Source organism: Plectropomus leopardus, chromosome 2 (assembly GCF_008729295.1).
Source record: "Plectropomus leopardus isolate mb chromosome 2, YSFRI_Pleo_2.0, whole genome shotgun sequence".
In the NCBI taxonomy this organism is placed as follows: domain Eukaryota; kingdom Metazoa; phylum Chordata; class Actinopteri; order Perciformes; family Serranidae; genus Plectropomus; species Plectropomus leopardus.
In genome coordinates this window covers 22,442,833-22,466,142 of record NC_056464.1, presented here as the reverse complement: position 1 = coordinate 22,466,142, position 23,310 = coordinate 22,442,833, and the positions used below count along the sequence as shown (strand labels likewise).

Genomic DNA, 23,310 nt, shown 5'->3' with positions numbered 1-23,310 from the left:
CCTGACACGTCAGGCCCCTGGGCCTGTGCCCATAGGCCCGTTCAGTAATCCTTACAATTATCAAACTATTGCAGGAGCATCCATCAACAAACTGAAGATATAGCCAGTTATATCAACAGAAACAATCTCTAAAATCCTAACAACATATGCTAAAGGCAAACAAAAAGCAGCACCAATGAGAGAGTGGTCATAAGATAAAACTGACCATCCAACAGCAACACAGTAGACTTGATGTCAGTTCCCAAATGCAATAAGAGTCCTCACCATTCAGTTCAATTATTGACTTGTAACCATCCAGTCCTGAAGTCCTTGCTTGGGATTAACACGAGAGCATACCCTGTTTCGCTCTCACGTCCTATCTCACCTGCTCCTCTTCCCTCCTCTCAGAGTCTCTCTTCCTCTGTTCAGCACCTCTCTGTAAACAGCGTCTGCACGGCAGCTTTTAAAATCCTTGGTACATCAGCTTCTTAACCTTTCTCACCTTGCTGACTGAGCCTCTGAGAGACTCCAGCTGGTTGTGATGGCGGTGGGTAATCTGCAGCAGAAAACATCATGCTCACTCTTTGTGTCACTCTATCACATTCTTGTCACACACACTTAGCAGCTTAACCACTTCAAGGAAGCAGGCATACTTGACATGTTTAACCTTGTCCAGTAACCAAACAAAATACATCTGAATATCACCTCTGTACTTCATCACAGTCCATTGTGCTCAGGCATTTTATTAATTTCCTCTCTTACTGTTGTTTTCTATCTTTCATGCAGTTATGAGACATTTTCTCAGCTGGAAACCACTGCCCCTCTAACTCTTTGTAATGACAGAAACAATGATTGAGATATGAACATGCAACACTGCACGGAAAATATACATTTCACTGAAGAGTAAAGTTATGCAGTTGAGGAATGCAAGTGAATAATTATTTATTTTTGCCCGAGCCATGAACGCCTTTAGCTTTAAAAGTCATGGATTCAGTTTGTGTTTCAGCACTCTGTGTTTTTTGTTTTTGCTTCAGAATGCACAAATTCGTTTAGCCTGACTGTAATTGCAATGATTTTAATAATGCAGAAATACAGCGGGGTGAAGCCACGTGTATTTAGAGGATCTGTTAAAGGGTCAACACAAAATGCTTCTTTATTTCTTTTTATTTCTATTGGTGGCTGTGACTACACACTCTCTCTCTTCCCCTCTCTCTCTCCTCCACCTCTTCATTTGTAGGTTCCCTCCATCACCACCAGGGGCTTTCCACACCGCGCCGTGCCGAGAGCGGCTTGGCCGTCCCTCTCCCTGCGCTTGTCGGAACGGAGACTCCAGACGCGCAGCGCGGTGGGAGACAAGGGCGCACCGACAGAGCGTCTCTTCCTCTGATTTTTTTCTATCACACAGAGGATGGTACACCTTTCATTCCGGGAGGAAGCAGCAAGTTGAATAGCAGTCACCGCATCCCGCTGCAACTTGTCGAGGCATTTGTTTCCGCCTCACGACAGCAAAGGTAGGACTTTGGGGGAGTCTTTTTAATTTAATGGGAAAGTTCACTGTGCCGTGGCTTGTTCTTGTAACATACAACTCCGCCGGACTTGCATAATGCCTTTCGACATTGCTCTGTAGGAGTTTTGTGTGCACTGCAATAGAGGGGAATTGCATAAATGCACACACGGTGATTTTTGTGCGTTTGTGTGTGTGTCTGTGTGTGTGTGTGAAGAGGCAGAATCAGTGTTTTTTGCATTTCACTGAACCTTTTTCATCTTTACTTTAAGGCTGAACATCACCCCCTAACTTGTTGCCACTTGTAACACAATTAACGGCGGGTTAGTGCGGTCGGTAATGAGCGCTGCGCAGGAGACTAGACGTGTACGCCGATCCTAGGAAATAATTTAGACAGCAAACAGGCGAATAGTAACGTTTTGCAGGTTACGGGGAAGAAGGACATGGTGTCTGACAGGTTGCACAAGCTGTGATATGTCTGTACAATTATAATTATGTCGCATGCATTTACTGTATGGCAAACATTTCAGTGAAATCGCCAGTGAAAGCTTGGGCAGCAGGAGTAGTGTGCGCATGCATTTCGTGTGGCACGGCTATAGAAATTTATTTAAACACTCCTATGTGCGAAATTTGCAGCTACCTGTAATCAAGAGCATAAATATGCAGGCTAATCGGATTGTTGCAAGAACACTATAGACTTTGATAAATTAAATTACGGGGGTAAAATGACTGCACGCACCTCCTGCACAGTAGGACGCCTTTCCGAGGACTGCAGCCACTTGATGCGCCAGCAGGATGCATTTGGGGAAGTTGGATGTGTGCCACTGTGCACTAAAGCCATGACTGAATGCAGACTTACAAGCACACTACCATCAAAGCATTTTTTTTTAATCAGGAAACAAAACACTAAATTGGCCTTTATCCGGCTTTGTGATAATCCTTCATAGATACATTTGTTGCAGATTTAAAGTCTCATTACAGAGAATAAGGGTTTCAAATAATAATACTCAGTCCTTTATCTTTTATAATTATGTTTATCAATGCTGTGCACATATTCATATTACTATCAATTACTTAAGGTGAGTCATTTATACTAAGTGTTTTAATCTGCTTTAATCTACACGTGCATCTAATGGATAGTCACAGATCAAATTAGCATCAGCAGCAATTTATATTCTGTTTCTTTAACACATTTTGCTGGACAAGATCCAATTTTTTTTTAGCAGCTCTTCGAATTCTCTCCTTCTGAAATATTCCATTGTGATTTGTTGCCTTCAGTTTCTTCTGTGTTTGATTTATATGAGCAACTACCCAAATTATTTGTAGACATGACATTTAAATTTACTTCGTATCGTTTGTTTAACTCAGACAGTCAGCGATGGGACAGACAAATGGTAGCTCATTAGAGAAAAAGCTTCATTGTGCCGTTATTTAGCTTTTCTGTAATCTCAAAGACACTGTACTGCAATACATGCATCACATCTCGGCTACAAGATTGATCAAATTCGTTCCATCCCAACTTAATATTTGTTTTGTAGGGAGGCAGACACTTCATCTCTGTGGTGAAAGAAATACAGCGTATTCCCAACAGCAGAGTGTGTGTGTGTGTGTGTGTGTGTGTGTGTGTGTGTGTGTGTGTGCGCGTGTCATATCACAGAATATGATTTGTGACCGTGGGGTTACAGTACACTTTAAGCTTGGATATTACTGAGTGACCTTGGCTGAGGTTAGAAACGCTCAAGTTTACTCCTTCGGGGTGTCTGTGTTCTTCACTGTGTGTATCGGCGTGCACACGTATAAGCGTGTGTGCAACGGGGAACTGTGTGTGTTTGTGAGACCGCTGGCATGCCTCAGTTTATCATTTATCCTGAGCTAATTGGTGTTTGGGAAAGTGAGAGAAATGCCTCTAGTCCCAATAGCCAATCAATGACTTTAATTTTCCAATTAGATGCTGATCTGTACAAGAATCCGGCAAAGAGGCAGGACCTCTGGGTGAGGACCGTGACCTTTACTGACCCTTTGTTTGGGAAATTGCTTTTTTGCAGGTTACAGTTTAGGATAAAAATCAGTTTGTGTCGAGATCAGCAGATTTAAGAATTCCTGCTTTAAAGTAGAGTCTCCCAAAGAGACTTTATTTTTTATTATTTAAGAGTGTAATAAAATGTTAATTTAGGATGCTTTTTTAAATGTTTTTTTTAACTGTTTATATTGTTACCAAGAAGTAAAAATATCAAAAATATTGATGCACAAAACTGTTCCGGACTGTTGACAGTTTGACAGTTTGCAATTTTATATTTAAGGACTGATTAAAATGCATGCTGAAAAAAATGTCTGTATGTTGTGCAAATGCTCCAGAGATTGGTGTTATGGCCTTTTACAGCAATTTCTGTATATACTAAACCCATCTTAACTATAGTCATGTAGGCATTGTGTTTCTTTCTTACAAGGTTCCTCAAAAAAAAAAATTGAAATCAGCTGATTGGCAGATATGCAGATACATTGCGCACACACACACAAAAATCTCTCACTGGAAGGTGATGCAGAATGTAATATGTAATATATTCTATGCGGGGGAAAAAAAAGGAATACATTTGCCTTCTTACTGCCCATTACAGACACGTATCTGCTTTGTATCCTGGACTCATTTATTCAGCCGGTGGTCTGACCAGGGTGTACATTACAAGGGCCATGTAGCAGTAACCCAGATGGCAGAATGGGCTGATTGTGATTTATGTACCAAAAGTGAATGCATTACTCTGAGCTTCTGGAGTCGGTGCCAATTCCAGGCAGGCATTTTCACACATTTCCACCACACACACACACACACACACAAATATCATAGACATACAAAAACAGAAGCTTACTTTCATGCAAAACTTTCTTAATACTGATGTGTAGGCACAAGTGAAAGTTCTATCACACACTGTCTCACACTGTCACTCCTTTTTCTATATCTCTTTGTCCACACACACACACACACACACACACACACACATACACACACAGAGCCCTCCTGAAAAAATCGTTTAGATGAAGCAGTCCACCGTTGTGAGGCATTGATTACCGTTTACCAAGCTGGAGCATAAATGTAGTGTGTAAAGGAGAGATGGCTCAGATAGACAGACATTGGGAGAGAGAGTGCAAGAAAAAAGGAGAGAGAGCAGAAAAGAGAAAGAAAACGTAAGAGAGAGCGAGGCTGATAGATGATAGTGCTGTGGCTGTAAAGATGACAGATACAGGGGTAAACCAGGGGATATTTATGGCCAACAGAGAGCAGACCGATTAGGCCAACTAATTGATCTGGACCTGTGGTTAGGTGCCTGGTTCATTCTCCGCCAGCTTAGTACACACACACACACACACACACACACTCACTTTCTTGCTCTCTCTCCCTCCCTTTCTCTCTCTCAAATACACACACACGCACACACACATTTTCACGCTCCTGACCACTCACACCTGCTGTCTTGTCGCCGGTCAGGGACGGTCAGCCTTTAGTCACTTCATTACCCCCTCCGGGCAAGGACTGCATCAACCGTATTAACTCTTGAGCTCTGTGATGGAATCGCTAGGTAGGAGGAGATAGAGAGCTGAGGGCTGTGGACAGGCTCCATGGTTGATTTTCCAGCCCTGTTTGCACCTAATTTCAAGGAGAGGGTTACAGGCAACACTTTGATCCAACAATTTTTGAGGACTGTGGGTTTGCTAAGGAAACTGCTAGTTTTTTGATGCCTTTGCTTGTGATGAAACAGGTTACTAACACAGATTTTTTTTTTGCCATTGTTGCAGCAGTGTTGGATGTTACATTGCTGTAAGACTGTGTTGGACTCTTTCCTGGGGTTTACTATGCTGTTGGAATGATCATCACCATTGTGTTTTCATCATTCAAATTAAAAAGAATAGTCAGACGTTTTTTGGAAATAAGCCTAGGTTTGCTTCCTTTCCGGGAGAAGATTAATGCCACTCTCATGTCTCTACTCTGAATATGAGGCATCAGCCGGCAGGCATGAAACTTAGCTTGGCCTAGCATACAGACTAGAAGCAGGGCGAAATCATATATCATTTGTTCGATCTGAACAAAAGCAGACATGTACAAATGTGAAATATTGGTTTGATGGGATTTGCTGTGTAAATTAGAAAAAGTTAGAGCTGCTGGTATACACAGAATCTCAGTGATGCTGCTCTAACAACAATAATCACGATCAGGTGGGCAACTAGTAATTGATTTCATTTGCAGAGATGATTGATAAAGGGGAACTTGTTTATTTCAATCAGTAATTGTAATGTTTAAAGACATATATTTAAATGTAGTTGTCTGATCTATTTGATGTTTCTGCTGTGCTTATTTTATGTACTGTGCTGCTTTGCTGGTGTTTCTGATAAAGCAAATCTGCCCCCATGGAAGCTAAGCAATGTGGTTATGTGGATGGGGATGCAGCAAAACACATTTTAGACACCCAAAATAGTCCCAACTTGAAAAAAATCAATATCAGTTTCAGTGTGTGTTATATTTAGAATACTTTCTCCACTTCACGGCAACTCTAGTGTTCTGCCGAGTAAGATTGTTTTTGTCAATAGTAGTTTGGTGACTTTGAGACATCGGCTTCAGTTGGCTATTGGAAAAGGCTTGCTGAGGGCAACGTAAAGCAGTGAGAATATTCTAAATGGATAGATTTTATTTGGTGGCTAAAAATTAACCAATAGTAGTAGCGTTTGTTCTGCACTATTTCCCTTTTTTTTTTTTTAAATGTTATGTGGGCATTTTCTACCCGGAAGTTGTTGTAAACAAACATAGTGATTTAGTCTATTATCAGATTTTTCTTATTTTGGTTTGGGGACTACGCAAGCTGTTTCTCCCTGATTCCAGTCTTTATTCTGAGCTAAGCTGATCAACCTTCTGGCCTCATACTTTGAGTATAGACATCAGAGTGGTTTCAGTATCCTCATCTCAGCAACAGAGATCACTGACAAATTATTTTATTTTTCAGCCCATTTAAACAGTTCAAACACAACTATGTTAACACTAAATCCTCACCACATTTTTCATGTTCCTGTGGTGTATCAGATGTGTGTTTTGATGAGTTTATATTTACACTTGAAAGCAGCTCAAGGGTGTTTTTTCCAAACCAAAGAAACTGCGAGGACCTTGAACTCTCTATATTTACATTTTTAAAGGTTGCAAATGCCATAATACTGTCATCTTCAACCCAACAAAGAACTAAGCAACAAGAAAAGAAAATGGACACTAACAGTTTTTAGACAGCTGCTGAGTCCATCTCTCCTTATCATACAGTGAAATCTGTTGATATGAGATTGGTCTCTTGAGCCATTTGAAGCCAAAGGAGCTCTAGTAAATGGAGAGTCCAAGCAAAATCTGAATACCTGCTTTTAGATGTGCAATGAATTAAACTAATCAAAGGTAAGGATGCACCGATCCAATATTAAGATCGGATATCAGTCCCGATTTTGGCAAACTTGCTGGATCTGATATTAGGTAAGAAGGCAGATCCATGGGGTCAATCCAGCAGTGCATGAGCAGCACCGAACCTGCATCCACTCTGCCTGTGTGAGCAGCACTGCTCCGGCGTGTCTCAGCTGCCAGTCAGCCACGGCACATCAAGAGAAATGGTGCCTCGCCGATTTTTTTCCGCATGCTATGTGCAGTTGTCAGCAGAAATAGACAGTGAAAATGATGTTTTGATGATTATATTGACTCTACACCACCTTTTACTTCAGTTAAAAATTCTCTCTCTATCACAGAGATTTGGAAATACAAAGCTGAATGTTTTACACAAACCTCCCTGCTTCCTTTCAAAATGAAAGTCATCTGACAATGTCTCTGTTGACAGAATCCCATTAGTAGTTTATACAAGGCATTTTATTTTGAAATATTTGCAGGACAGTGTTGCTGATAATGCAGGAGCTTGCATTAATTCATAAATGAGTGTTTTGTGCTATGAGCCACAATGCTGTTAATGTGAACACCATGAGCGTTTGTATGCTTGACCAAGTTACTTGCAGGGTTGCCAGCTCTCACACTCCTGGTGTGTGACACATGCTTTCACCATCAGTCTCACACTCTCACACTGCCTGGTCAAATGTCACATCAAAACATTGCAACAGTAAAAGCTAAACAATTATGTAATGCAGTGAACAACTTTGACTCTAGTATACAGCTGAGTATTTTACAGTGGTGTATGTGCTTCTAGAGCGTTGCATTATTGCAGATCAAACAGTTGATGGTCCGTCAGCAGTGCAGTGAGACAAACAAACAGCAGAGCTTCTCCTCACAGCACCAAAGTGTCTGAAAAAACAGCCAGATATTCAGAGTTGGAAAGTCACTTTTTTCGATTTATACAGACTGCGTTGTTTTTGTTTCAGGTTAAGTCAGACTTTTGATGGAATTTTTGGAATTGATGGAAATTTAGAAACACCAAAATGCATCGCTCCATGTCTCAGCTGCTCGCCCTGAGCTCCCATAATTATTACCAGTGGCAGAGGTAGTGATCTGGGGGGCTTAAGCCACTGGCACATTGCCCTATTTTCAACCTTTCTCTAACCGGGAATGATGGCAGGCTGTTGGCAGCTATAGAGGAAGAAGGCCTACTCAAAACAATTTTTCCCTAGTAAAATGATTAATAGCACAAAGCAAAGTTCAAGTCAGAGTCCTACAGTCATGATAGGTTGGCCAATTGTCAGCACAATATGCTTAAATTTACTTGAAGTTTGAAGCTTAAATAATAATTCATTCAGTCATATGTTATCATATTACAGTGCAAAATACCATGTTCAAATGAAACTGTAAATGCCCTCCTATTTTGTTTTCTATTCCTTTAGTCTCTTTCACATGGTGAGGTATACTGTTTATAAATTCAACATTGGTGTTGGATTGGTATCGTGTATCAACAAATAAACAAAGCTCCGGTATCAATATCGGCATCATTATCAGTATCAGTATTGGTATCGCCATTGAAACTGAAAAAGTCGGATTGGTGCATCCCAAATTAAGGGGCTTTGGGAACTGGCATGGTAGTTAAAGATGCTTATAACAGTGATGGAACAATAGAGGACAAACGCACATGGTATGAATTTCATGGTGTTTAAAAGGTGTAATGCTTGGCTACATGCTTCAAAGAAATACGAGAAATGTTTCACAAGTATACTACTGGGTCCCTTCAATCAAATTTTATAGTCCTCAGTTATTAAAAAAAAAAAAAGAAAAAAGCCAACTACTAATTAACAGCTGGGCAGGAATATGCATAATTTTGAAAAACTGCTTAAACGTTGAGAGCTGGTCAAAATAACACTTATTTTATAATCGTCTCATGTAGGGCTCGGCGATATCTCTTAAATAATATCCCAATATTTTTAGGCTACGTTGTGATACACAGTATATATCTTGACTGTTTAAAATCTCCTCTAAACCACTGTAAACTACTACTTAAAAAAAAAAAGAACCACAGTTACAAACAGAGTAGTTACTGCCATAAAATAAAGTTACAAACCACTGATAATACAGTTTAATAAAATACTGTTATTATGTTAAATAACGTAAAGTTAAAGAAAGTACTATCACAGTAAAGTTAAATAAAGTATTGTCATGACTAAATATATGATGTTTTTGCTGTGGACTTGAAGCTCCAAGTCAACAGTTGGATGTTCGCGTTAGCAGAAAGTTAGTGTAACCGTGATATCAGGATTCATCCACTGCGAGCTGGACATGAACTAACAGCTCTTCAGTTCATATATTAATAGTATTTGCAAGTCATAGTGGTGACCCACGGTCCCAAAATATGTCTAAATAGACACGGTCTGGAGCATTGTAAAAGCCCTGGTTTTTGTGTGTGCATTGTGCAGACGCTCCCTTGGCCACATGGATGGACGCAAAGCATTATCAGATGACGTAAATTAAATAAACCATATAGCATAATATGGAACAATAGACATTTTTAAAATTTTTATCATCAGACGATATATTTCATCATATAGTTCAGCCCTAGTCTCATGTAGTCTTGACCCTCTGTTTACATTAAAGCTTGCTCTCACACCTTTAGCAAGACCATAGTGGCAAGCAAGAAAAAACTTTAAATGGCATCTCTGCAAGGACCATTAATAAAAAAAAAAGCATAGATGAATAGATGATAACTGGAGATAATTGTTAAAAGTACATTTGTAGTATCTGCAGAGCAGCAGAATAGCAGCAGAATAGCAGCATAGTGCTTCATTGTGCAAAAGTGTGCAGAGAGAGCCGAGCCACTGTGTCTGCATGTGCCACTATCTTTGCATCTGAATTTGGCCTTTGTGTTTACTGTGTCACTATTGCCTCTCGAGGAAAAAGTGTAATTATAAGACAGGAGGGGTCGGGGCTAGCTGGTTAGCATGCTACTTTCAGTTGATATCTCTGCAACACAGTACACCACCAAAAAAATGTCATAGCTTTTACTTTGTACATTCTGTTAAATGTGGCGAAATGTGGTCCTTGAAACACCTCTTGTAGTGGAAACTTCCACAGAAGCTGGTTTGAGTACTTTGCTAGGTGCTTATGTATCTGTGGCAGCATCTCAACCATACAAGATATTTGCAAAATTTTACAGATGTGTAGATGAGATTGGAATCAATGCAGAGTTCAAAGATGGAAGGGAGCCATTGGCCCCACCACCTTACACCTCTTGCCCACATTCATTTTAAGTCGTTTTACCTTTCCTGTAATACAGACACCTACATCCTTGCACATAGCTGAGAATAATGAGATCTGCATTGGACACAACATAGCTATTCTGATTGCAACAATGAACATTTTGCACTTGCTGTACAGTACACGGTTGAAGAAAAGTATTTCATGTTCATCTCTATTGCTGTGCTATCTTTTGTTCCTCTGTCTTTCTACCTAATGGGCATGATTTCCTGGAGGCAGGATTCAATCTCTGGTGATGGGTTCCAGGTAGTCAATCTGCCTTCTGTAGCTGGTCTACCGGTCTAGGTCTGTGCCTCTTTGCACTGGAGTGGGAAGAACAACTGCTTTGTAAACAGGCAGTTCTTCACCTGGATGTCACGGTTCACAAAGACTCTTCCTCAGAGTCTGGCATAACCCCACTGGCAGAGCTTATGCGGTGGTGTATTTCTGCATCAGTGTCGGCTTTGGAGGGATGAAGGCTGCCAAGGTAGGGAAAGTCATCCACATTTTTGAGGCTGAAATATTTGATGCATATTGAGTCACACAAACGTGTTTTGCTGCACACATACGCATTTGTGCACACACATACGCACACATTTGTGCAAAGACATGAGGGGATTTTTGCAAGAGATTAAAATGAACAAAGGATTAGAGGTGATGTGAAGAAGAATAAGTTATTATCATATTGTTTTGTTTGGTCTTCTCAGATTTATGCATGCAACCCAGTGTGAGAGGAGGCTTTGGGGTCATTTTAATAAGTAAACAGTCTACACTCAATAGTAGTTAATTTTATCCTTTTCTTGGCTATTGACTAATGCCAGTAAATATGAGTTTCATTCTGTTTGACAGGGGAAGCTCGTGTTTTTTCAGCTCTTGTCTCATATCCGATTATCTACTGGCAGTATAAGGTGACATTTTTGCAGACTGAAGATGCTCATTGACAATGAGTGTCCCTGAAATGAGATTTATGATGGGCTGTCAGTTTCAAAGACCCACAGAGTGACTCAGGTACAGCCATAATAGGAAATGCCCCCCTCCCTCCCCCATCTCTGTCTCTCTCTCTCTCTCTCTCTGTCTCTCTCTCTCTCTCTCTGTGTCTCTGTCTCTCTGTGTGTCTTTCTCTCTTTTCCCCATAGTGTGGTTGGCTTGCAAACTACCCAAGAAACATTCATTATTAAAATAAGCCTATTTAATGAGTTAATTTGGTTCAGTAAGTTTAAAGATAAACTGTTTTCAGACAATAAAGTGGGAAAGATACAGAACATTGTCTTTTTGACTGAAAATACTCTATTTTTCAGAGGTATGGGAGACTGGAAATATAAAAATATAATATAAATATATGTTATAACATTTTAACTCTTTTAAAGTGCATTTAACAAGTAATACAAGCTTGTTACAAGTATCTGCTGTGAAATTGTATAGCTGTTATCTCGTTAACACAAACAAAAAATGTGTTGTTTGGTCTTAAACACAAGGGTTGAAATGTAAACAATTAACCCTTTAGTCTGGGCCAGTTGAAACAAAGCCTGAGGTGAAATAATAAATGAAATTAGGATTATGACAAAAACTTAAATGGATTTTAAACATAAGTGGTGTTTCTGTTTGTCAGCTTATATGTGTTTTTGCTTGTCTTTACTGCACTCTTGTGCATGCGTCGGAGCCAAGTAACTGGCAATCTTAAGGGCTGAAAATTGAAGCCAGCACGAGAGTGCAAAAACTGCTGTTCCTTGAACGGCCACTTGAGGCTGGCTCCAGAAGTGAGCCAATCCCTATAGACACTCATGTTAAAATGCCCCAACTTCTCAGCATAAAAAGCAAAAACAAACTGTTTTAAATTAATCCAGTATACACAAAAGTGCAGCATTGTGGTTTGGTAGTTAAAACTAGCTTTCAGTGCCAGAATAATCCACACTGGGTTTCCTCCAGCTGTTACCTGCCATAGTTCAAATCCATGCATGTTAGGTTGATTAGAGACTACAGAATGTCCATAGATGTGAATGTGAGTGCAGGAGGGTGTCTGTCTATGTCAGTCCATCTGCGAACTGGCAACTTGTCAAGGGTATTTTCCAGCCTTCTGTGCAATCTACACTGGGACAGGCTCCAGCACCTTGTGACCCTGAGTAGGCATGAAAGGATAAGACAATGGATGAATGAGCAAACATCAATATGGAATTAGTATATTTGTCAAAATTACAGTCCAAAGCTTTTCATTCAGTGTTGGGTAATGCAGCCTAGCAACAGAGAGTTGGCTCCTGCCAGTGCCTAATACAGGCTTTGGCTACTTTTCTTTGTCTTTGTCTTTCTGTATCGCTTTCTCTCTCTCTATATATAGGTCTTTCTCACTCTCATATCACTCTGGCAGGACTTTAATCTTGTGACTAATGAATAGTTCTAGTATAATGATGTACAACATTTAGCTGATTGCAATAACTAACATTTTTGTGTCTGGTTTGTCGGAGAGCATAAGTATCTAATACAAGACAATTTAAAAGCAAGCAAACATGCAGTAATTTATAGCTGCCATAATGTTTATGTAAAGGGAAATAGGAACGATTGTGTATTGGCACATACACTAGTTGTTACAGTAAAGGCTGGTTTATGTAAATGTCATAACATGTCAGTTGCTATAAGACTGCAGTTGAAGCTCTTTTCCTCTTTCTGCTATGCAGCTTTGAACATGGAGGATGATTAATGGTTTAAATAACATTCGAATAAGAATTTGCACAGATTAACAATATCATACTTACTCGTGCACTGTTATTATCTATAACAGTTATGTTGTATCTGGACTGACAGAGCATAGCAGGTGTGTGTTAAGTGGCATCTAAGAAATGTGCCCGTAGTCAGATATCACATCCTCTGGGCAATGTAGTAACTCTTATTACAGCCCTTTTAAGGACTCCTCAGGAGTGAAACTAAGTTGTTTTCCAGTGTGATGCTTTTGGCACCTTGCAGAGGCATAATGCAAAAGACACCCTTAAATAATTGTGTTTAAAGTGATACAGAGCTTTCGGAGTGAATCTGTGTCAGGCATGAGAAAATGAGCCCCTTGTAAAGTACGATGTTATGCAGAAATTACAAGTTTGATTGTGCGGTGAAGTTTTCCTCTACGGGAAAAGGGTGGATGATTGAATAGTTTAGGTACGAGTGCATGGCATGGTTTAATAAAATACTCCTTAATGCTCTTCCCTCTTACCGCCACCCACTTGCACACATACACAAACACCAAAAAGGATCACATATTTTGAAGTTTTTATGTGTTTGCTGAATTATGCATTAAGTGCACACTCTTGGGGATAGTTGCAAAGTCTTACTAACGGTATTAGCTTTTGCTGGGCAAAGCATGCTTACACACACACTCAAAAAACCCAGACACACACATACACTGACATTCTCATAGATAAGTGCCTCAGCAGGCATGCACATACACACGATACATCTTAGACATTAAGAGTAATACAGCTTGCCTCTGTGCTGAAATGTTCAAAGTTTCTTCCCTTGTGAAAACATTTTGGGTAAAAATTTAGGAACTTTAGCGTGCATTGGCCAACCCATTTGAACTCTTAACTAACTTTGCTTTAAATAAATGCTATTTACTACTTTTAAAATGCTTAAATATGCAAGAAAAATCTCCATGGTCATCAATGTGACTCCTAATTCAGAAGTAGGTGATCTTTTACAGTCCCCTTTGCTCTTCAGGGTTCTCTGTGTGATGATACCAGCATGCACTGGGGTCAGTCTGCTTGTGTTATCATCCCGCATCACAGATTATGGTCAGGAGTCCATCAGTTTGAGCTGTCTGTGCTGGCATTCAGCTCAACATCCCAGACAAATCTCTGATAATGCCAAGTTACAACTCATTTTTTTCTTTCAATAGGAAAAGCATAATCTCCACAATACCTCATAATGGAGCATAATTCAATAATATCCCCCAGACATGTATCCAAGAGGGTATGGAAGGAAAAAAAGCTGTATTGTTAAGAAGTCGTGAAACTTTGACATAATCCTCATGGCTCCCTTTGAAGCAGACAATGAGAAACTTGTATAAAATTCAAATATCACTTATTCAGTGGTATCTCAGCGCTGTAATTGTACTGCGAACGTTTGGTGTGTGGAGTGACTGTGTGGAAATCAATGCTACATGAGCTGGCTGAAATATCACCAAAATGAAATGAAATGAATGGAAATGGATGTGTAATGTGGACCATTTTGGCAGTTTTTGCATCTATGTGACTGTAATTGGAGATGTTGTGTACTCTAGTTTTTCCTTAATCCAGTCAAAAGCCGTCTTTAAGCTCCTGCATTTGAAAATGATGTCCATAGTACCAAGATTTTAAATGGCCTTCTCTTTTGTGTGCTTTCTGTCCATCTCTGTATTCTTTGTGCCACTCTGTTCTTTTCTTGTGCTCTCAGTCTCTCTCTGTCTCCTCTCTGACTTGCTTCAATCCTTCTTGTCTGTATCTGTTGTTCACAGTGGCTCAGTGGTAAAAACTGTTGTATCGAGACACATTTGATCATAGTTCTCTCAGTGTGGAGTTTACATGTTCTCTCCATGTGTGTGTGGGTTTCCCACCAGTGCCTCCCACAGTCCAAAGACATTCAGCTTAGACAAAGAAAAGCTGTGAAGTTCCTTGTAGGTTTTCCTCTGGTAGCCCACTGCATGCTGGGACAGGCTCCAGTATAACCTGTTTAGCAAATGGATGGATGGAGGATGTTTGTGCTTCTTCCTCTTGATTCTTTAGGTCTCTTGCAACAACCTGCAAGATTTTCAACTGCCTCAGCTCTGCTCCCAGACCATCATTTGTCTGCTTAATGACCACTGAGGTGCCATGTTGTGTCATAGTGATGACATATTAAGGTTTATTCCACTGTCCAATTTAAGCCCCGGTGAAAGAGCATGGCCCATAATTTGTTCCTCTGTATAACCACTGCAGGTTTCGCTCCTTCCAACTAAACATGTAAAGGTCCTGACAGCTGTGTCTGTGTGCTTAAGGCCATGCTCTTTGGAAAAAGTTAATAAGCTCTTCAAAAACAAAATACAAGGAAGACATTTATAGGCAGTGTCACCATTTTAAGATTGTCAGGGTGGTAGTGCCTGACAACTCATCAACTACACTGATCAGCTAACTAAACAAACTAAATAGCAATTTGTTATAATACTGCATCCAAATTAACTCCAGAATTTCATCCATTGGAGTTGGATTTGTTACGTCTTTCATTTTGGAAAACGATGATCCTGTTTATTCAGTCTTTCTTCCCCACAAAACCTTCAATTTAGATTGTCTTTGCAAGCAGCTTATTACAAGCCATATTTACATTTATTAGGCGGTGACTTCTAGTTGCTGTGGTAATTATAACAGGAGCAAAAAAGAAAGTCAGGTAACGTAGTCTAAAGAGCCCACTTACAGTAAACCAAGTCCTGGGAAATGTTTACTTATATTACAAAGCATTTCTTCCCACCTGAAACCCATGAACATGCCTCCCAGCCACATAAATCTGTATTAATTGCCACAAGATGGACTTCGCTGCTACTTGGTGTGGTTTGGCTTTAGAGCATGAGGAAAGGGGATGTATCAGACAAACGCATGATTTTCATTTAGGAGAATGGTGTCTGTGTCCTGTGTAAAAACACAGGACACAGACACCAGGGCTGTTCGGTCCACTTTTCCTTGGATAGTCCGGTTTGTTTTCAGTGGTTTGAAAGCTCATTTTAACTCTGGTGCAGACCAAACAAGTGAACTCTGGTCCACTTGAAAACAGGGGTCTCAATTCGCTTCCAAGTGAACCCTGGTGTGGTTCATTTGTGGTGTGAAAGAAAATTAACCAATCAAAGGACTTTGTATAGAATACATGTGATTTTAGCAGGATTTCTACAGCTAAACCAATAATAAATCCATCCGTTGATCATGAAATCTTTCAATGATCTCATAGTTCATCCTGACAACAGCCAGCGCCACCGCCACGGGCACAGCAGCATGGGCGCGCTTTAACATTATTATTAGTTATTAATACAGTCAGATGCCTCTGCTGAGCTAATTTTTTCAAGAGATATGCTTATTAAAACAATAGGACAGGAATGTCTAGCTGGCATCAGTGTCACTGCAGAACTCGCTCCGAAGCCGTCATATAATGACCTGATTAACGATCTCTCAGCAGGTGATGCAGACGTGTGTCTCTGTAGAGCAGATGCTGAAAAATGTTTTACAGTTCTTCTGTTGTGGAACATATATGTAGAGTTCATAGAGTTTTGTAATTTTTTTTTCTTTAATGTGTGAGCATAACAATGAAGCAATTATGACCGCGCACCCACAGCGGCCCTGATAACGTGATTGATTTGCAGTCTAAAATTGGCCGCCTAATAATGCTTACAATCAGTTTCATCATTTCTTTATGAGCTCTTTGCGACACCAACTACACCAGCTCTATAAGCATTAAAGTGCTGCATGAACTTCTGTCAGTCACATAATTTGATTTCCCCTTGTTGGTCCTGATGATGCAGGATGACAAACGCAAAAACTGTCCAATCAACAGTCACCTGTCAGTCAGTAGAAGCTCATGTTTACTCCTCATGGTTTGTTTGACTAAGTGCAGTGTGAAAGCGAACAAAACCAACTTGAACAGCAACAATGTTGCAGTTTTTTGTGAACAAATTTTCAAAAGGTTTGATCTATTAGTAGGATGTAGGAATGTAGGAAGAGCTGTTACAAATGGGAAAGCTTTTTTTTATAATGACAATCTGGCTTTTTGATGCTAATTCTGAACTTTTAAAGCATTTTTATTGTCGTCATTTGATCAAATGGGGTCATAATGTTTACACTGTAAGTTATTATTGTCGTCGATCATGCTGTCAAATGTTCTTTATCATTTACTACAGTGAAGAACTAAACGTACGCACACCTATTCTCTTTATCATGTACATTATCATCTCACAGGAAATTGCAAAAGACATGGGCGCAGAATATTAAATTGGCACTTAACAAAAGACATTCTGGTATTCTTACTAAGAATATGAAATAACTAATAGTATATACAGTATATGATCCTTGTCCCTTTCAACTAATTTCGCAGAAGTCGATCATTTTCTGGTTATGGTCTTTGTTAATTTTGAGTCACAGTAAGCAACCTGTTGCAATCCATTTAAAGAGACAATCTGCTGCTTTTTCGGCTGACAATATCACTAATGCTGTATGAAATAGTCCTTAACATATGCAGTACACTCTCTTTGATGCGTGGTTCAGCTGTGAAGTGAAGATTGTATATGAAAGCCATCTTGTGTGTCTGACATTTAAGTAAGATATTTGACTATTTAAAAAGGACATAAAAAGCAATTGCATTGATCTTGAATGTTTTTACTGGTAAAACAATTTCTTCAAGCCTTTTTTATGGGTGGGGGGTTTGGCTCCTCCCTTCTTGGTGGCGCAGCTGCCTATGTTGCCTGTAGGATGAGCCACCTCTGAATATAAACTCCTTTATTCATTAAACTAACTAACTGACTAGAAAAAAAATAAAAGAAGGAGGAGAAGCAGCAAAGGGAGAAGGGGGTAACTTGAGAAAAAATAGAGAGAAAGTGTGTATTTTTGTGTGGGGGTCTGTTAGACTGTTTAATATATTCCTAATCTCCCCATTAGTGTTTGCTTTGGGACTTCCTGCAGTATTAGAAAAAAAGTATGGTAAGAACCCAATTTTGCATTGCAAGAACATTTCACATTTCTAATGTAGAAATAACGTTGGAGAAGTTCAAACATCAAGACTAGCTGCTCTGGGGAGTCATACACAGGAGCAATTGCATTTTTTTTTGTACCTTGTCTTACCTTGTCTTAAAATTGTCTCGTTTTTACAAACGTGCAAATTAGAAATACAAGTATAATTAAGCACAGCTGAACAGCACAAGCACAGGGGAAAAAATAAAATAAAAATAATGATCTTAGCCATGATTAACGTGATAAAAAATACATTTTATGTTTTTATCATCATAATAAACAAATGAAGGGTGAAGTTGGGTAATCAGCGATGCTATCTTTACGGCTTGAGTACTCCTGTGCAACTATAAACCTGCAGAAAAACGAAAATGGAAAGATATTGTGAGCCTCAAGGTCATAGTCACCCAAACTGTGCATCTGTACCTCTATTCTTGGAAGCTATAAAAGCAAAACCAGAGAGAAGAAAAGACAGACAACAATACCAGTATCAGATTGGATCATGTACTGCATGACACCCTCAAGAGTATGTTCCTTCCCAGATTTGCAATCCTACAAAAACCTTAAATCTCTCAGAGGCTCAGCCAACAAAGTTAGTAAGGTTACAAAGCAGATCTGCCAAGACGGTTTGGAAAGTTCCCTCTCCAGTGAGCTGAGGCTCTTTTCACAGAGTAGTGATGACTAGACTCTAAAACATAGATAAGTTGAGCTTTTAGATGAAGATTCATGGCAGTCTGATTTGAGATATCTTTGAACAGTTGCCGTGGTTGTGTCATTTTGAGCAAGAATGTATTCCCTTACTGGGAACCACACAGCCTCAGAAGTCTACTCCATATAAAGTACATGCTACTTCAGCTGTATTTATATAAGGTGATTTGAGGTGGTTGTCTAAAAAGCTTTAGAGTTAATACATTAAAAGAGTGTGTGTATGCGTGTGTGTTTGTCTGTGTGCATGCCAAATGGCCTCTTGAACTAGATGGTGGTCGGCTGGAAATTAAAGAAGTGAGTGACTCAGTCTTACCACAGTGGTGCCTGCAACCAGCAGTTAAATCTTAATTGCAGAACAGCAGTGCGATCTGCAGTTTTGTGCACAGTGCATGTATTTATATTGCAACACGAGTGCTCATTTAACAAAATTGTTGGAGACCATGCTTACATCCGAATGAGCAAGTGCATATGCCTCCGACAGCACCAGTGATTATGACTCTACCAGCTTAATTCACTGAACATCCACACAAAATTACAAGCTCCAGTGGGTTATGTGGTGCAAGTGTTTGGGCGTTTTTATGTATTGTTTACACATTGCTGAATTTGCTGTACTCACATTATCTGTCTCAGAGAATTTATGATATGAAGATGTCACATCTGTTTTTAATGGTGCACAGCTGCATGCTCACATATCAGTAATCCGGGGACACGCTGGGATTTGTACTGATGATACATATCTTTGCAAAGATTAAACCACTGTGCGTGTGTGTGTCAGAGTGTGTGAGTGTGTTTGCATGCACATTGGACTTACTACAGTTCCAGGCCTGTGTCTCCTCTTTGTTTCTGAAACATAATGGGCTTTGTAAGATAATACCCAAGAGACATAACAATACTTCTGAGCTAGGGGATTGTGAAGCCGTCCCAGTTCGCAGCACTGCTTTGGCTCCAAGCTTCATCTATGATTGGAAAACCAGCGAAACCTGGATTTACCGGCAAATGATATTAATCGCCGCCATGGTCCTCTTCACTTTATCATCTCCACTCTTTTCAATCACTAAGCTTTCAGTTTCTAAGCTATTTTCCCTGTACCTCCTAATTCACTCCTACAATGTCGAAATAGGTTTATCCTCTGCAATGTGTTTATTTATCCAAGCAGAAAAGAGACCTTGGCAGGATTGAGTTGTATTCAAGGGTTAAATTGGGATTTGTTGTCATTATAAAAAATACGTCTGTAAAACTGTTGACAGGACATCTGGAATAGCAAACAAGGTCAATTATGACTCTGTTTTAATGGAGTTTTGATTCATGGAGGTTTTATGTTTGTAAAACTCTTTGAGATGCGAAAAGCAATGCAAGAATACATTTCATGATCACAATGTAAAGTCACTGAGCCGAGTGGGAACTCGTGGGCAGAGCCAGTGAAAGAAACATTACCGCCCATTTTAAATGGGATGCATACCCTAGAAGTAAACCCAGAAGCTAGAAAATGTATTGCCATATGTGCTAGGCAAGCAATTCCATGGGACTAAATAGGCACCATCTTTGAGACCAGTATCTTCTTCTTCTTATACATCTATGGTTACTGTACTATTCTCAGGTTTATCCGTTAGGACAGGTGTATGAACTACACTGCAGACCAGGTTCTCTTGGCTCATATTGTAACCCTAATTTGATCATCTTAACCCAAACTCTCGTTCTTCCTTAACCCTAATCTAGTGTTTTTTGTGCCTAGATGTAAGCAGGCCTTCCTTACAGTGTTGTCACACCATAGAATGACAAGACAAGAATATTGCGACCTGGCTTGTAAGAGATTTGCAAATCTGTGGTTACGAATCGGCATAGCTAATTCAAATAAATGGTCCCAATGTGGGTTTAATACACAGGTCCATGTTAAACGTCTGGTATGTGCGCTGCATTCTTATAAACACATCTTTTGCTCTCATCATGGCACCATCTCATTGTCACAGGATGGAGTGCAACTACCAAGAGGAATAACAACACGTTAACGATTCAAAGACAAGCACACAAACCCTTAAGGTTTGACGTCTTTAAGGTATGACCTTTTCCTATAGGCTGACACAGAAGTCAGCGTTGCCCTGGTTCCCTCATCAAAAAGCCTATGGGATTTTTCCATTGGATTTTGGATTGTGGCAGAAAATAAGGTCTTTACAAAAGAACACCACTTTTAGGATTTTGAGGTCTTATGCAATCAGTAATAAGCTAATGTCAGGCTTTAAATAAACTACACCATGGTCACATTATTTGACGTCGCCCCCAAGCTTTACATTGGTGTTTGGTGCGGATTGGCTTGATAATGTTACTGTGTTTTTACTATGTTGTAGAACAAAATATGAACGTCTCTTTAGCTTGTGTTTACCACAGACCTTATTTCAGGAATCCAACCTAAAACCCGCTTAAAAAAATTGATTGACTTCAAGACGAGGGAACTGGAGGCGCTAAAATGCTAACTCATATCCAGGTTTTAGGACTCATTCCTGTGGTTCTTTATTGCACTGGTAGCTATACTTCGGTAATTTTGTTGACTGCACAGAATGATTTTTGAGTAGCACATGTGATAGTATGTTGCAGTAGTAGCTAATATTTGGCTAGGCAAGCTCATCAACCACATTCTCGGAAAATAAAGTAATTTTAGTTAGAGAGTACAGACAGTCCAAAGCTCACAACATAAAATGTCAAGCTCTACATTTTCTCACAGCTTCACTTCTGAGCTGTCATGTCAGCAAGCCAACAAGTCTCTTGCAGCAGTCGGCCAATAGCTAGACAGCAGTTGGCCACAGCCATCAACCAGCTGTTAGTGCTGCTGAGTCAAAGATAAATCAAAGAAAGCAGAGCCAACTGGAATAAGAGAGCAGTATGCTGCTGAGTAAGTTCCTCTCTAACCCAATAGTAGTGGTGGTGTAAAAATGAATGTTGTAATGAAGTTGACTAACTAGCTGCCAAAACATGCTAACAGCTGCTAGTTAGCAGAGGTTATTTGGGAGGTGTTTGTGGTTCTGACAAATATTTACAATTTGCCAAGAGTAGTTGTTGTTTGGCTTTTATTAATTAACGTAGTCTTTAATATACTCCTCCTCCTCCTTTGTCATGAGTGTTTTTGTCCAGCTCTGGTGCTCTCAGCTGTTGTCTGTAAGCTATGTAAGCTTTTGTTATTAGCAAGCTAACATAATGCCAGCATGGTGTTAACTCTTTTGAGGTAGCTAGAGTAGGGATACACAAACTGTAAAAAAATGAAGTGAACTGTGCTGGATTGTGACAAATATCTCAATAGTCTATCTCCATCAGCAGAAAGTGGGGATATTATCAAGCTTTGGAGACATAATGAGGAATTTTACTTTTGTCCAACATATGTCCACAATTACCATGAAACAATTCATGTTTTTCTGGTCTGGGGTGCAACCATATTTAGTTTACTGGTTGAGACATATTTTCATAAAGACAGTTTTACCTTCAACAATATTTATGAGCCATCATTGTTATTTATTAAAGAGGTTGCAGGCCCAAAAGTAAATGTCTCACTCAAATTATGTTCAGTTTGCCACAGTGATGAGCCTGCAACAAAGAAAGGCTGATGTAAATACTGAATCCAAAACCTTTGCTATCTTATTATTACTTATTATTTGCTAAAATATTTTATTTAAACAAGGCAATGCTGACTTTTCACTACACAGTTACATCCCAGAGTGAGCCACAAGCTTGCTAATATTTAGTCTTTTTGAGTGAAGAAAATAACCTAATAAACTTTTAATTTTACATTGGTCTTTTGCTCTTAATAATATAATTTTGCTACTCGCCAGTGTAGGTTAAGCCTTGTCATATATAACAAATAAATGTTACATATATCAGGGAAACTCACCTCAAACAACTAAGAGGTATAAATGATGATTTTGACAGCGGTGTGTATCAGGCGCTCCCGGTGATTGCTTTGGTATGGGAGACATTGCACTTTAGAAGACTTTGAAATAGATAGCATAATTCTTTTTTGTGAGGGATGCAATGTTTATTAGAGATCTATCAAGTGAGATGGGGTATTGCACTGTAACTCTACAGTACCTGTGTATTTATTGCCCTCTCTTGATGCCTGTAGAAGGCCTGTAATAGAACTGATAAACGGGGCAATTATGCTCGGAGCTCCTTTGGCTTGTATTGATAAGAACATTTGGCACTAAAACATAAACTGTCTGGCTTTCATTTCTCATGACAGGTTATAGTTTAGCATGCCCCACAATCTTACAGCAGCTAATTTTATACTTTTCAAGTCACTTTCTCACCCAATTAGGATACTGAATTGGCAAAATATTAGGAAAATATTAGCCATCTAATCTACTTTTTCATCATTATATATCATTTTTTTCCCAACCATCCAGTCTGCAGTTCATCAATCAGTTATCTTACAATTCATCCACACTGGTGTGATATATATAAGGCATTTATTAGCAAAACATGGTGGGTGTTGCAACTAGCTAATGTTTTCATTTGTCTAGTTTAGCAAAGCAGAGCTAAGGCATGTCCCTGCTGAATCTCCTTCTAGGTTCCTAAACACCTTACTCATCCAATCATAACTGCACAAAGCACCTGACTGTCAAACATGCGGTTTCCCATCTGCAAGTGCAGTAATTGAAAGCAGACAGTACACATTAAGTTGTCATTTTTTACCGAGGAAATGGTTTTGATCCCCAGTTATGTGGTATGTGTTAGTTTTACATGTTTTCTGGTGCTGTTTGCTCCTG

General features: G+C 39.5%; 1 long non-coding RNA gene across 1 annotated transcript in view; it reads left to right on the top strand.

The window, feature by feature from the left end:
- Window positions 1-1,343: 1,343 nt before the first annotated feature.
- The window catches only part of LOC121949196, a 100,630-nt gene continuing 78,663 nt past the window's right edge, over window positions 1,344-23,310 (top strand). The window contains exon 1 of the long non-coding RNA XR_006106216.1: window positions 1,344-1,490. This is a non-coding gene — a long non-coding RNA (uncharacterized LOC121949196). The remainder of the gene's footprint in view (window positions 1,491-23,310) is intronic.